Source organism: Quercus robur, chromosome 11, assembly GCF_932294415.1.
Source record: "Quercus robur chromosome 11, dhQueRobu3.1, whole genome shotgun sequence".
Taxonomy (NCBI): Eukaryota; Viridiplantae; Streptophyta; class Magnoliopsida; order Fagales; family Fagaceae; genus Quercus; species Quercus robur.
The window spans coordinates 49,298,777-49,315,567 of NC_065544.1; the positions used below are offsets into that span (position 1 = coordinate 49,298,777).

The 16,791-nt window shown below is 34.8% G+C and overlaps 1 pseudogene; it reads left to right on the forward strand.

Moving 5' to 3' along the window:
• Positions 1-69: 69 nt before the first annotated feature.
• On the forward strand, positions 70-16,068 carry LOC126705157 (probable amidase At4g34880; annotated as a pseudogene).
• The last annotated feature ends 723 nt before the right edge of the window (positions 16,069-16,791 follow it).

Here is a 16,791-nt window from a genome sequence, read left to right on the forward strand (position 1 = left end):
CTCTTCGTCACTCTGGTGACTCCTCTTCACTCTAGTGCGGACACGAGATACAAGCCTCCAATTATACATATGTCTGAGAGGAAAAATAAAAAGAAGACGGCCCAACCTGTGGCCTTATGGATGGAGCCTTTTATGGTTGTCCTGTGTCATACCCCTTCTATGTCCAAGATGCTGATTGTCCTTTTAGCCAATTCACAAGCATCCAATATTTTGCTTTAAGAATTTGAGCAAAAAGCTTATGGGGCCTTGATACCAACAGCCAACCAAATTTGACCAACAAAGCTGACAAAGTTCTTCACAATATTTTAGAGCAAGGCCTTCGTTGTTTCCATCAACTTTTGCTTGGCCCCAAAACTTGCTTACTATGGCACTTATTAGGACATATGTGATTTGATGTTAGAAACATATGTTAATTTAGAATTGTCTAATCCTTCGACAAAATGCATTTTACTTGTAATTGGGTAGATCTAGGATGTGTTTAATGCTTCAAGGAACAAAGTTTCAAGTTCTAGTGTTAAAGCCATATAAATCTGTCAAAGAAACAAGTGAAGAAGTACTGGATTTTAAAACTCGACAACTAGTATCTACCGAGGTTTAAAAAGCTACTGAAACCCGATGCTCGATAGCTAGCTTGATAGATACTTTATCTGTCGAGATTTATGAAATTCAGTTTTTCAGAACTGATTTTCATCCAATCCGTGTGTATATGTTTGGGCTTTCTTTTCTCACAACCCTAAACATATATAAGGATTATTTTTAGGGCTGTCAAAGGTGGGGCGAGTGTGAAGTAAAGTCTTGTTCATGCAAATTGTGACCGGAGATAGAATTTGTCCTAGTTCATCTTTCTCTTGAAGAAACTACTTTATTTGTACACCATAGGGTTTTGTAACCAAAGAGTTTCATGATTTTCATCGTGTGATGAACTGAAGAACTTTGCAGCCAACATATTTCTCAAGTTGGTAAGTAAACCGCATACTAGGATCCGCGCATCGAATTGGTTAGTCACGTACTAAGACCCATGCATTGAAAATGAGAGATTATCACTATAGAACAAGTCCAATTGGGTATTGGGATAAGGTTTCAACTGTAGGTTGGTATAAGGTACTAGGATTCCTTTACTTATAACCGTTTGTTTTGATAATAGTAGATTCTCGAGAGTAGTAACCTTAAAATCACCCGATGGGGTTTTTGCCGTGTAGGTTTTCTATATTCGTAAACAAATCACCGTGTCAATTTAATTTCCGCTGCATATTTACTTAGTTGGTGATTTGTTTGTGCTACCACACGTTTTGCATGTTAATTGAATTAACTAATTAACTTGGCTAAATCAATTGATTAATTTATCACAATGGGTTAATACATTCTTGGTCTATCAGCACCCATTTAATCACATACCATACACATGCTCATTTAAAAAGTTTATTTTTATCAGTTAATTATTAGGATTAAAAAATAACTTTTGCAAAAGTACAACTATATCGTAAAATAGTAATTAAAGTTTAAAAAGTTGTACATATACTAAATTAATTAATTAAACTGAAAGTAAGATGTTCCGAGCGAGAAAACATGTTATATTATAGCAATAAGTCTAGGGAAAAAACATTTTTTGCAACTTTTTTTTACAATTACTAACATAATATGTTGTAATTAGTGTGTGATAAAGGTACTATTAGTACAAAAATTATCTTATAAGTCAATCTTATGAGACATCTCTTCATTTATGGGTCTTGCATGTATAAGATGAATATAATGTTACTTCAATCATAACAAGTCATTTCAGTCGTTATGAAAAAAGTTACTTAAGAATTTTGAGCTCCAAAGCATTCTCCTACTGATCAGTTAACTATTTCAATAGCTACCAATTCAAAGCTACAATTTTGTCTCTTCTCATCACTGCTTCTTATTCTTCTACCTATTTTATCATCTGGGTCGCACTGTACTGTCACAGGCCATGGGTTCTCAATCGAGGAAGCAAGTGTTCATGACATCCGACTCGCTTTCAAGCAAAACCAACTCACCTCAAGGCAACTCGTTGAGTTCTACCTAAAACAAATGCACAGACTCAACCCAATCCTTAAGGGGGTCATAGAGGTGAACCCAGACGCACTACACCTAGCTGATAAGGCTTACGCCGAGCGCAAATCAAAAGAACCTGGGTCACTCTCTGGGTTACATGGTATTCCCATTCTGCTCAAGGATAATATTGCAACCAAGGATAAGTTGAACACTACGGCTGGCTCTTATGCACTGCTAGGCTCAGTGGTGCCTAAGGATGCTGGAGTGGTGACCAAGCTGAGGAAAGCCGGGGCTATCATCATAGGAAAGGCTAGCTTAAGCGAGTGGTCTCAATTCAGGTCGGAATCTGTAACCAATGGTTGGAGCGGCAGAGGTGGCCAAGGAAAGGTACGTGACTTGTATTGATTCAATGTATAATAGTCAGATTGTATGGATTGTTTAGTCCTTGTCCACACCTAATTTCACACCATAATAGAGTGTCAACTTGTGATGGACTACATCAATTACATATGGAATCATTACTGGTACTTGAAGAAAAATAAAATTATTGTGTGCCAATCTACAATTGGCACTTAAAAATATCGTGAAATCAAGTGTCAATTTAGGTGTCTCCATAGAGTTCTCCTTGTTCATTTAGTCTATTAACTTTTACTTCAATTAATAAATTATTTTCTAAGGTTTATTTTTCGTCAATTTAGTCCAATATTAGCAAATGGTGCTGTTTTGACGTTCTTTTTTTAATTGAAATAACTGATAAAATTATTGTCTAAGTCAATACATGTAAACAGTAGCATGTAGAGGTTCAATTGCAGCTTTTTTTTTCCCTTGTTATAGTTTTAGGGGTTATATATATAAATGTATGCTGAGAGAGTTAAAAACGTTTGCAATTGTTATAGGAGACGAATTTGAGAATAAGAATGTTGAAACACATTTAGAACTTAAATATTCATCCACATATATCATATAATCTGGATCTGGCCAATTTTTCTTGGTATGTAATCAGAATTGGATAAAATAATTAACCATTGGATGTGCATGATAGTATGTTCTAAAAAGAAAGACAGGAACAAGGTGTCAACATCAATGTTTTGTGATGATGTGCAGAATCCCTATGTTCTATCGGCAGATCCATGTGGGTCAAGTGGTGGATCAGCTATATCAGTGGCTGCAAATTTGGTGGCAGTGTCATTGGGTCTGAAACAGATGGCTCTATTATTTGCCCTTCCAGTTCTAACTCAGTTGTGGGCATTAAACCAACAATTGGTCTCACAAGCCGCGCTGGGGTCGTCCCAATCTCTCCTAGGCAGGACACTATTGGGTAACCTTTTCACAATCTTCTATATCAAAATAGATTTTTTTTTCTTTGCTTATTGGGGTCGTTGCACTAATACTCAAATAAATAAGGAATTTGTGGTTGCTGTAAAAATAAGTCTGTTAGTAAAAGAGAAACTAAAATTTTAAAAATTTTCACCCACAAGCTCAATTCCAATTGGTTTTATAATTCCAATCTATATAATATTTTAAAAGGTGAAAATTGAAACATAGTATTTATTATTACTACGCTTATATTGAACCACATCATCATAGCATTTTGATCTATTCGGTCCATTTTGGTCCATTTCGGTCTATTTCAGTCTATTCAATCCATTTCATTATTTAAATCACTTCGGTCCAGTTAGATCCACTTTGGTCCATTTCAGTTTATTTGGTCCATCTCGGTCGACTTCAGTCTATTTCGGTCCACTCGGTCTAATTTAGTTCAATTCAATCCACTTCAGTCCAGTCGGTCCACTTAGGTCCATTTTATATACTTTGGTCCATTCGGTCCACTTCAACAATGCATTGGAAAAGAGGTTTGTATAGAAAGACAAGCTGATTTATTGAAAATTAGGTCACATTCTTAGCATAATGATGGTAGATTCTTGATAAAATTACATTTTCTTATGTTATTAAAGTCTTTTTTTTCTAATATAAATGATAAATTTACTTATATTTGCTCTTTCCGCCAATCAAAATGTATAGATAATGAATTGTTTGTAAGGAGTACTAGAAGAAAATTACAACCACACATTATATTATATACAAAATATCTCGCCTTATATAATAATGGAACGAGATTTTGAGATGAGATCCTTCAATCTAGCTATGCTAGCCAAGCAAGGGTGGAGAATGTATCAAGAAAAAGACTCATTTCTCTACCGGTGCTTTAAAGCTAGATATTTCTCATGGTCCCACTTTCTTGATGCTATTGAGTTACCAAATTGTTCCTATGTTTAGAGAAGCATCATGGTAGCATTACCTATTCTAAAATCTGGATGTTGTTGAAGGGTAGGAAATGGCTCTTCCATCTGAGCTCATTCGGATAGATGGATCCCTAACCATCCAACAAACAAAATCTTTTACCTGGCTAGTAAAGAAGAAGATTGGGTATCTGTTAGCTATATAAGGAGAGGAGGAAATATGGTGGCATATGCTCTTGCACAACATGCTAGAAATATCACAAATGAAATGTTCTTGATGGTGGACTCACCCCCACCAACTGTGGAAGCTTTGTACTAGGATTCTCTTATTTTTATGAATGAATGAAGGTTTTTTTTTCCAAAAAAAAAAATGTAAAATGCATTATGTTTTCTCATCTACTATTTTCATTTTTCACTTAAAAAATAAATAAATCGTCAATTTTTTTTGCGTATCGCAAGGGTCTACAACTAGTAAGGTTAAAAGTTACACTTTTATTTATCGAAGCAACGATAGACAATGCACTAATTGATTTTAAATATTATTGGGCCTTAACAAAATACTTTAGTTCATAAATATACATATAATATATATATATATATATAAAAGTTGATTTGTGTATGCATATATATATATATATATATATCATACTAATTTCGAAATGGTACATCAGTATGACTAGTACCAATATATTTTATTCTCCTCAGCAAACCAAAAGTCTTTAATACAATATATCTTTAATACAATATATCCGTGTTGACTACTTTGATTTAAAGAACACACAATTTGCTTAAGTGCATAATCTAATAGGTCGTATCAAATAGTCAGCAGCACCAACTATATGAGAAATCCACTTGTTCACATGTCATGTGTGAACAATATGTTTGTTTTTAGACCCTTAAAACACAACCAGATTAACCTAGTTAATTAGCCAAGTGATTACTTAGTCAAATTTCATATCTAGGTTAACACAAATATATCATATCAATGTAAAGTGCGGAAAATAAAGAACACAAAGATATGATGACCCAGGAAATCAAATCGGTAAAAACCTGAAGAGGATTTAACCTAACTACCCTCAAGGTAAACCTGAATCCACTATGAAAGAATTGAAGTTTTCACAATAGCAACTTAGACCACTAACATCTTATTGCTACCTCGAGTAGAAAATTTACTACCACGACTACATGACAACTCCGAGTCCACGGAGTACTTCTTTTTTGGATTCCCAGCAAGTACAAACACTCCCGCTTGTGTATCTTTAAGCTCTTATTGCAGCAACTGAATCGATCACCAAGTTTTTGACATAATCTTGAATCTTGCAAACCCTGAGTATGTGTGAAGACCAACACCTCTTGATCTCAAAAAAGATTCACACACATAGCATAAGGAGCAATGAAAAACATGGCTGGGGTTTTTCCTTTTATACTTAAGACAAAACATAAAACCCTACATGTCAAACGAGCTTGGGTTGAGTTGGAAAAATCTGCAGAAAAACAATCTGCACGAGCTTCGATCGATCGAGCCTAATTTTCAATCGAGCCAGGCAGATTTACATAATAAATCCTGCAACTACTCGATTCCAACTTTACATACAACCACATACTTTGAGCAAGTCTAAACAAGACTAAAACGTTTTGATCATGGTTTGCCAACAATACAAATTGAAGTTCTAATACATTTAAACCTAAAGTCTTAGAACCTAACAAATTCCCCCTTTGGCAATCCATGACAAAACACAAACTAAACAAAAAAATGCTCAAAGTTTATAAAAACAGTCCATTACAAAAATATTGCCCAAAACAACAAATTCAACCTAACTACTATCTATCAGTTGCAAGGGTAGACAGCAGCACGACTGAATCAACCTGTATATTTCCTAAAACACTCAACAACTAGATAAACGTATGTGTGGAAAATACAAGTAAAACATAAATAACTTCTTGATTTCACATAACACAAAATAAAGACATATATCATAAATAACCTCATAAATATATATCAATAAGCAATGTGAAACAAGAAACATATACAACCAATGTATCTCCCCATATCATGAATAACCCAATCAAAACAAAGAATACATCAAGAGCCAAAAAATGTGAATACACAATGAAGCACCTAGATACAATCTAATAGCTCCACAAAAACAAAAATCTCCCCCTAACTACAAAAACCCTCTACAAGTGTACTCCCCCTTTTTTGTGACGGAATGCCAAAGGGCAATCACACATCATCAAAAGGAGGAAGCGGAGGCAACCGTCTCAAATGCTCCAAATCTGCCCGTAAGGCACGAAGCTCATCAAGCATGTCCACCAAAATTTGACCATGAGCCGCCTGAACGGTCATAACAGTCTCCAACATACGTCAAATGTCTAAATCATCCGAGGTAGAAGGTGGAGGAACAGTAGCAGTAGCAGCAAGATCAACAAACTCCTCAGTCGTAGTATCACCTGTAGAAGAGGGAGGAGGAGGTACGACACCGGAATGCTCAACCCTAGGGCGTTTAGAGCTCGCTCCCATCTGAGCAGCCCTCTACCTAGGAAAGGTGGCACCTATGAGAGCTATGATATGGACAAGCTCAGAAGCCAGAAACTCAACTAAACCTAGGTGTAAAAGAATCCGGTGAATAAAAACAGGGAAGAAGAGAGCATGAGCAGTAGAACTACTCCTATGAACCTCAATCAAAGAGTGAATGAAAAGATAAGGAAAGTTCATAGGAGCATCAGAAACAAGAGCATACAAAAACGCACATCTCTCCTAAGGAATGGTGTGTAGATGAAAGATAGGCCAAATGGAATGGCAAGAAATTCGAAAAAAGAGATAATGAGTCTCGGTCAACTCGTGAGAGGTGATCCGACGATCGGAACCCCACTGGATAGAAGTACCAGTAATAAATGACATAATGTCATCAAGAGGTGGAGACTCATCATAAGGATAAACCAGATGTTGGACCAATGGCACCCCAAGGGCATCAGCCACTACCAAAAGGGTAATGGTGTAACCTACACCCCGTACCCAACTCCTCACTAGAGTGTTGGCATCATAGGAGTGGACAGAAAGGTTCAAATAGAACTCTCTAATCAAAGTAGCCGGAGGAGGATGAGAAATGTCCAATAGAGGAAGCCAACCCCTACGCTCAAAGTTCCCCCTAATCTCACCATCTAGCTCATCTAATAGAACCTTTTGCTTAGCCCAAATGTTTCTCTTAAGGTTAAGCTTCTCAAAGTTTTCTTGGTTTTTCTCACTCAAGAACCTCTCACTATCAAATGTGGGGAAAGGTGAAGAAGTGGAGGTCCTATTTGCTCTAGTCTTCCTAGGCATGATGCTAAGGAAAGGACAAGAAAACAGAAAAGAACCAAAAAGGAAACAAGAAAAACCAAGGGCAGACTGCAAGTTAGCACACAAAAATAAAAAATAACAATCTATATGATGCATGAACAGTATAATCAAATGATGCATGCCCTAATGTAGTGAGAATAGTTCAATTTAACTTTGAAATCACAAAATTAGCTTGAGCATAGAGTTTATAACAAAAACCCCAAAATTTGAAAAACCACTTGTTCAATTTTAAAGAAATTGACCAATTGATCATTACACAAGATAGATAACACATTATAATGATCAAATGAATCAATCTAACAAGCCAATTTCATCAATTTAAACCAAATTGAACAAAAACCCCCAATTCGGGTATATTCAAGCCCTAGAATTTTCAATTTCTCACAAATCACCAAATTGATCAAATTAAACCATCAAGAACAGTTATATAGCATCTTATAACAAAAACCCATTGATCAATTGTGAAAGAAAATGCTTAAATCATCAAAAACCCCAAATTTTTCAAGATCCGAAAATATCCCTTAAATGCATGAAATAATGAAAATAAATTGAAAAAGAAGGGTAAAAAGGTCTTACCGGTGTATGAAGACAAAAACCCTTGAAGAAATTTTGAAGAAAATGACAAAAATCTTGCTAGGAGTCTTGGACCGATTGAATAGAGAGAAAAAAGAGTTTTTGAAATAGTTTGAAAGTGACAAAGCACGTGAGAAACAAAGGTTTTAAAAAACTCTCTATATGACTTTCGATTGATTGAAAATTAGATTCGATCGGTCAAAAATGCCTTTGATTGATCCAGAACCAATCGAGCATCAATCAAAACACACAAAGCCAAACCAAAATTTTAATCGCAATTTCAATTGATCAAGAAATAGTTTCAATCGATCGAAATTTTAGAAAAACCAATTTTTTGAAAAACAAAGCAATTTTATGTAGAAACTCCTCAAAGCATAGTATTTTATGGGGAAAAAAAATGCATGAGTATGAGATGAAATGCTTTTCAAAAACACATGTTTTGGACCTAGTTTTCCCAAAATTAAAATTTTCAAACAATTCTCCTGAAATTCTCAAGCTTCATACACATTTTGCATAAAATTCAAGGAATTTTCAAACTTGATTGGCCAAACCAAAATCACACACAATAACATGTACTAAGTTTAGCAAAGAGTAACTTGTGTAGTATGTGCAACTAGTAAAAACTTGAGATACATGTGAGGTGATATGTAAATAGAAATCAATCACAATTTCTACAAAATTCATCACATAAGATTGAAAGAGACTATCACCTAAAGAGTTACATCATATAACTCTCATATCTCCTAGAATAAAAGCTTGCAATCATATAAGTTTCTTGATTTGCCTCATAATGTACACACCAATTTTATTTGTTTAGAAACTTATTAATAATAGCCGGGATAATGAACACACCAATTTTATTTGATTGTGAATTTATTAAAGTCAAGGCTACACCTTATGTTCTTTTTGTGCATGTGCTACACTTTCTTGAGCACAAAATCTTATGATATGCACTAAGGTGTTCATGATTAGCTAGTAAACAGTGGTGAGATTGTTATTTATGCCTTTCCCAATAAGTTCAAGTCTGACAATCAAAAGCATGTGACTTCAAGATCAAGATCATGTAATCAAAAACTATAAACATCTTCTCACACAACATGCACTACAAAGCTTCAACTAGTAAAGTGCAATAAATAAGCTCATCCAAACTAAAAAAAGTACATAAACATGTCATGTAAAAATAAATTGGCCAACCTTGATTTCAAATCCAAGAAAAATAATGCAAAACACATTTTGCTTCCTTTTTCCTTCCCTTTTTTTTTTTTTTTTTTTAAAGAAGAAACAAAATCAATCCTAGAATGAAATGCATGAGTGTTATGCAATGCAAATCCTAGAAACAAAAACAAGGAAAAAGAAAAAAAAAAAAAAAAAAACAAACAAAGAAGAATGGCCATCAAGAATAGAGCGATGAAGCACAAGGACCAAGAAAGCCAAGGATGATCAGGGACATAGAATCACACTAATTAGTTGACGAAGTGTCTCAAATTTACTTCTATCAAGAGGTTTGGTGAAGATGTCAGAATTCTGACGTTCAGTAAGGATATACTCAAGAGACATAATCTTTCTTTCAACAAGATCCCTAATGAAGTGATATCTAATCTCTATGTGCTTAGTCTTAGAGTGTTGAACAGGGTTCTTAGAGATATCAATAGCACTAGAATTATCACAATAAACAACCATGGTATTTTGTGATATCTCATAATCACTCAGAAGTTTTTTTATCCAAAGAAGCTGTGAGCAACAACTTCCAGCAACAATATATTCTACCTTTGTAATAGACAAAGACATAGAATTTTGCTTTTTACTCATCCAAGCAACAAGATTGGCTCCTACATAAAAACACCCACCAGTGGTGCTTTTTCTATCATCAGCATTACCGGCCCAATCAGAATCAGAAAATCCAGCAAGAGACAGATTAGACTCTTTGCTATAAAATAATCCATAATCACAAGTTCCACCAACATACTTTATGATTTTTTTAACAGCATTCAAATGTGAAACCTTAGGATTAGATTGAAATCTAGAACAAACACCAACACTAAAAGTAATATCAGGCCAACTTGCAGTAAAATACAAAATACATCCAATCATGCTTCTGTATAATGTAACATCGACAGACTCACCTAATGGATCATTGGTTAATTTTGCATTTGCAGCTATTGGTGTTCTAGTATAGGCAACCTTGTCTAGTCCAAATCGCTTAACTAGATTTCTTGCATACTTTGCTTGGTTGATGTAGATTCCTGAGTCCATTTGCTTCACCTGCAATCCTAAGAAATAAGTTAGTTCACCAACCATACTCATTTCAAACATTGCCTTCATTTCATCTGCAAAAGAGTGAGCAAGAGAATCACTAGTAGCACCAAAAACAATATCATCAACATAAATTTGAGCTATAACAAAACCATTCTTATCCTTTCTTATGAAAAGAGTAGTATCTGCAAATCCCATTTTGAATCCATGCTCAGTGAGATATGCAGTCAATCCATCATACCAAGCCCTAGGAGCTTGTTTCAACCCATAGAAGGCTCTCTTCAGCTTGTAGACATCATCCAGTCTGTAAGGATCAATAAAACCCTTTGGTTGTTCAACATATACGTCTTCTTGCAACATCCCATTCAAGAAAGCACTCTTGACATCCATTTGATACAATTTGAAATTCAAATGACTTGCTATGGCCAAAAGTATCCTAATGGATTCCAGTCTTGCTACTGATGCAAAGGTTTCATCAAAATCAATCTCTTCCACTTGTGTGTACTCTTGAGCAACAAGTCTTGATTTATTTCTAATAACTGTACCATGTTCATCTGACTCTTTCTTAAAAACCCACTTAGTTCCAATCACATTTACTCCCTTAGGTCTAGGAACTAATTCTCACACATCATTTCGAACAAATTGGTGAAGTTCTTCATGCATGGAATTAAACCAATCAGCATCTTGATGTGCTTCATCCACGTTTTTCAGTTCAAATTGGGATAGATAGCATGAGTGAATAATCACATTCAAAACTTTTGATCTCAATCTCATGTTATCATTTAGACTATCCAATATATTTGTGGCAGGGTGATTCAACTTAACTCTAGAAGATGGACCTTTGACCAGAGATGTAGAGGTACCTTTCAGTTCTGATTTAGGACTAAGCTCACTTTGTTCTTGTTGAGTTTCATGAACCGGTGTGGATGGTTCTGAACTTGATGGTACTGAAATTGTACCATTCAACAACAGCAGCTCTTCCTCACTATGTTTCCCTACATAATCAGCAGGAAGTGAATCATCAACTTCCATATTCCTTTCTTGAACTGGAGAACTGTTTTCTGAAAGACTTTCAGAACTTAATTCATCATTGATCACAACATTAGAAGATTCTATGATTGTTTTGGTTCTCAGATTGTACACTCTATATGCTCTACTAGTGGAAGAGTATCCTAGAAAGTATCCCTTGTCACTTTTTGCATCAAACTTTTTTAGGTTCTCTCTATCTCGTATAATGTAACAGTCACTGCCAAATATCCTGAAATATTTTACCACCGGCTTCTTTCCTCTCCAGAGTTCAGAGAGAGTTTACTTAGAATCAGGTCTAAAATATACTTGGTTGAGTGTATGGCAAGCAGTGTTAACTACTTCTCCCCAGAAGGGTTTGGGCATCTTTTATTGTGTAGCATGACACATGCCATCTCCTGGACAACCCTATTCTTCCGTTTCACTATTTTATTCTGTTGTGGTGTCTTGGGTGATGAGAACTCTTGATGCGTGCCTTGATTATTGCAGAAGGTATCCAACTTCGTATTTTCAAATTCTCTTCCATGATCACTTATGATTCTAGCTATCACAGTACCTTTCTCAACTTGCAATTTTTCGCACAAATGTATCATCTTCTCAGGAGCCTCAGCTTTATCTCTCAAAAGCATAACCTATGTATATCTAGTAAAATCATCTACAACAACTAGAATATACTTCTTTCCACCCAAACTCTGAACTCTGGCAAGACCCATGAGATTAATGTGCAGCAACTCAAGAGGTCTGGAAGTTTGAACCTCAGTTACAGACGGATGCTTGGAATTCACTTGTTTACCCATCTGACATGGTCCACATATGCACTTTTCTATCTTCTCAAACTTGGGCAAACCAATAACTGCATCACACTTGGAAATCTTCTCTAGTTGCTTATGACTTGTGTGTCCCAACCATTGATGTCATAAGTCAACTTGATTGATCTTTACACTAAAACACTTGTTGCTTATACTTGGCGTTATACCATAACAATTGTTAGCTGTCCTTACACCAACACACATAAAGTCACCTCCTCCATCAAGTATCTCACACTCGTACTTAGTGAAGAGAACATTCAAACCATTATCACAAATCTGACTGATGCTGAGTAAATTAGCCTTCAACCCGTCTACATACCAGACATCTTCAAAAATAGGCAGCCCTGGAATGTCCACAGTTCCAATGCCTCTAATCACAGATTTGCTTCCATCTCCAAACGTGACTATCCCGATCTTTCCTTCAAAAGAGTGTCTTGAACAAAGATTTATTTCCTGTTATGTGCCTGGAACAACCACTATCCAAATACCAAAGACAAGAATCACGTGCCTTTAAGACGGTTAAAGCAGTATAACACACATAATTATCATCACAAGTAATTATACCAAAATGCTCAAGGAAAGATTTAACAAAAGCAACAAGAGACAAAATCAACAAGTAGACAAGATGGCATATAAGCAATAAGATCTTCCAATTATCCATGACAACAGGGGTAAAGGATCAGCTCTTAGATCAAAGGATCTACAACAAGAGAGCTATCCGCTTTGATACCACTTGTTTATTTTTAGACCCCTTAAAACATAACTAGATTAACCTAGTTAATTAGCCAAGTGATTACTTAGTCAAATTTCAGATCTAGGTTAACACAAATATACCATATCAATGTAAAGTGTGGAAAATAAATAACACAAAGATATGATGACCCAGGAAACCAAAACAGTAACAATCTGGGGAGGATTTAACCTAATTATCCTCAAGGTAAACTTGAATCCACTATGAAAGAATTGAAATTTTCATAATAGCGACTTAGACCACTAACATCCTATTGCTCTCGAGCAGGAAACTTACTACCACGACCACGTGACAGCTTTGAGTCCATAGACTACTTTTTTCTTAGATTCCTAGCAAATACAAGCACTCCTGCTTGTGTATCTTTAAGCTCTTATTGCAGCAACTAAATCGATCACCAAGTTCTTGATATAATCTTGAATCTTGGAAACCCTAAGTATGTGTAAAGGCAAACACCTCTTGATCTCACAAAAGATTCACACATACAGCATATTGAGCAATGAAAAACGTGGCTAGGGTTTTCTTTTTTATACTTAAGACAAAACATAAAACCCTACACGTCAAACAATCTGCACGAGCTTCAATCGATCGAGCCTAATTTTCAATCGATCGAGCCAGGTAGATTTACATAATAAATCTTGCAGCTACTGGATTCCAACTTTACATACAACCACATACTTTGAGCAAGTCTAAACAAAACTAAAACGTTTTGATCATGATTTGCCAACAATACAAATTGAAGTTTTAATACATTTAAACCTAAAGTCTTAGAAACTAACACAATAAAAGTTGGATAACATAGTCAGTTGCAAGATATTGATAACAGGGCATCGAATACATATGATGAGCTACAACTACAACAATGATTAAAGATCCTAACAAAGCTAGGTTAATAGCTAATGCAAACTTAACAATTTCGCTTAAGTGAGTTTTGAGTGAAAGACTCAGCAAACTTTTTGTCTACTTTTAATGTTCCACTCCAGTAAGTCTTGGTTTCGCTCAAGTGAGTTGGAGTTCACTTGCAGCTCTTGACAAGGTTTTGGCCAAACTTTAATCTCATAATTACATTATGTTTGTCACATTTAACATCTAAAACCTAACGAGTAATATTGTGTAATTTTGAAAGAAAATATACTCTATCTTGATTTTTTTTTTTTTTTAATTTGATTTTCTTGTATAATAATGTTATTATTGTGTTAACTTTCACCAATAATTCCCCTCGAGATATGATAGTTACCTTAACCAAAAAAAAAAAACTCTCATTTCATGTTGGATAGAACAGGCCCATTTGCAGGACTGTATCAGATGCTGTTTACGTTCTTGATGAGATTGTTGGTCAAGACTACAATGATAAAGCAACCATCGAAGCATCAAAGTACATTCCACATTGTGGCTATAAACAATTTCTGAAGGTTAATGGTCTTAAAGGGAAGCGTTTGGGAATAGCGAGAAAACCCTTTTACAATTTCGGCAATGACACCTTCTTAAAAAAAATATTTGCACAGCATCTTGATACACTAAGGTACGTACGTAACAAAACATACAAGCTAGAAATTTACCCTATCTGATGTACTATCCTAACTTCTTTTTTTTTGAGAAACATGTACTATCCAAACTTGGTACATAATTTTCCACAAAATTTCAGGTAAGAAGGTGCAATTTTGGTGGACAATCTTGAAATAGCTAACACTCATGCTATCTTGAATGTTGGCACCTCGGAACGGACAGCATTGATGATAGAGTTCAAACAGGCCTAGAACAAATATTTAAAAGAACTGGTGGCTTCCCCAGTGCGTAGCTTGGCTGACATTATAGCCTTCAACAAGAAGTTCTCAGATTTGGTTAGTATGTTTACATAAATACTTTATTTTCAATATGTTTAGAGTCACAACTAACAAGTTAACAAGTTGTTAATGTGTCAGTGGTAAAAGCTTTTACGAGAATTAATAATAATTTACCAACTTAACAGTTGTGAAAAATATTGTAGTATTATTCAATAGGGCAAAACTTAGATACAAATCTTTAGGAGTTATATCTTAGGTTCCTTAATTAAACTAACCCTACAGTTGAATTGACCAAATAGTGTAAAGATATATAGTGCTATCATTTTCAAAGGCAATTGAGTTTAGTATTATTGATTTTTCCATTTGGATAAAAGAGAATCCTTATTTTTTGGAGCAAGCTCTTCATAAGGATATAATGTTTTCTTCAGTTTAATGAAAGTTTCAAATTTCCTATCAAAATAATAAATAAATAAAGACAATTAAGTTCAACTATGTACTTTATTAAGCAATGTAACTCTAATAGGGCAAAACTTAAATACAGTTCTTATGTGTTATATATTTAGTTGCCTATTTGAATAAAGGTGGTGTTATCTTTTTTTTAAACAATTAAATTTAACTATATAATTCAATGAAAACCCAAGTTACAGCACCTAATTAAAGAACTGTCTATAAGTTTCATCCAACACAATGAAGATTTACTAGCATGGCCATGCAGGAAAAGATCAAGGAATATGGGCAGAACCTCTTTCTAGAAGCTCAAGCCACAAATGGGTCTGGTAACAAAGAGAAGGCAGCATTACATGGCAAGGCTGACGAGAGATGGTTTAATTTTGTGAAGTTGATGATAAAGTATAACCTTGATGCCTTGCTGACTCCATTTTTAGGACCTGATGGTGTTAGTGTTAATTCTGTCCTTGCAATTGGGGGCTTCCCTGGAATTAGTGTCCCTGCAGGATATAATAGTAAAGGCGTGCCATTTGGTATTTGCTTTGGGGGACTAAAAGGTTTAGAGCCAAAGTTGATTGAAATTTCATATGGCTTCGAGCAAGCTACTAAGATTAGGAAGCCTCCTTCATTTAAACCTTGAAGCCTAGACACCGGCCTCCATTCAAAGTTTTAGAACTTGCTTTGATACTTATGAATCATTAGGTTTGATCATGCTAGTTTGTTGTGATATATATATCAACTACAGTTCAACTATGGCGACAATGTAATCAAGTTGGGCTAATAATCTTGCTGGCATATTTGGACAAATGGCAAGTACTGTGTATTAAGTTTTGGGATCAAGTCATTATTAAAATGATATTGTCCTAAGTTATGATCAATCTTATGTTTATCTCAAAATTTACTGTCTAACGTAAATTTTTTTTTTTTCTTTAAATATGAGATAGAATTTTAATATATCCTAATTTTAATGTTTATATGTGTGAAGCTCTTTTCTAGAAACTTAAATCTTAACTCTTGTTTTTTATACCTTACAAGCACTTATAATTATAGAGTGATCATCATGTCAAGAATGCACAGTGTCCTACATAACCTTTTCACCTTGGATACCATGCACAATTAGATCAAATGCATCATGGCTTCAAATCAATGGGACCCTAAGATGATCATCTAAGTCATGTCATCGTTAGCAGACAAATAGGGAAAGCGTTCATAATTAATTACGTGAACAAAAAGCGCATACCTTTTTTGAAACATAACATACTCTTTGAGTCTTTGGTTAGGTGAGCGAATGTGCATTAGAGTCGGGCAACCAAACAAATTGAAAATTGTTTTCTTGTGCAAGCATTTTTGAGGCTACAATCACTTTGTGTATTAAATATAATGTATCATAATTATTCTTTACAGGTGTATATTAGTGACAAATTAATGTCTTTTTTGTCTTTCACTTTTTCGCTCTCAAAGTCCTTCTATACTAAGGATATTACAAAATTTTATTATATAAATAATACAAACTTATGTGCTACCAATCATAAAAAATGTAATTAATTTTTTTAAT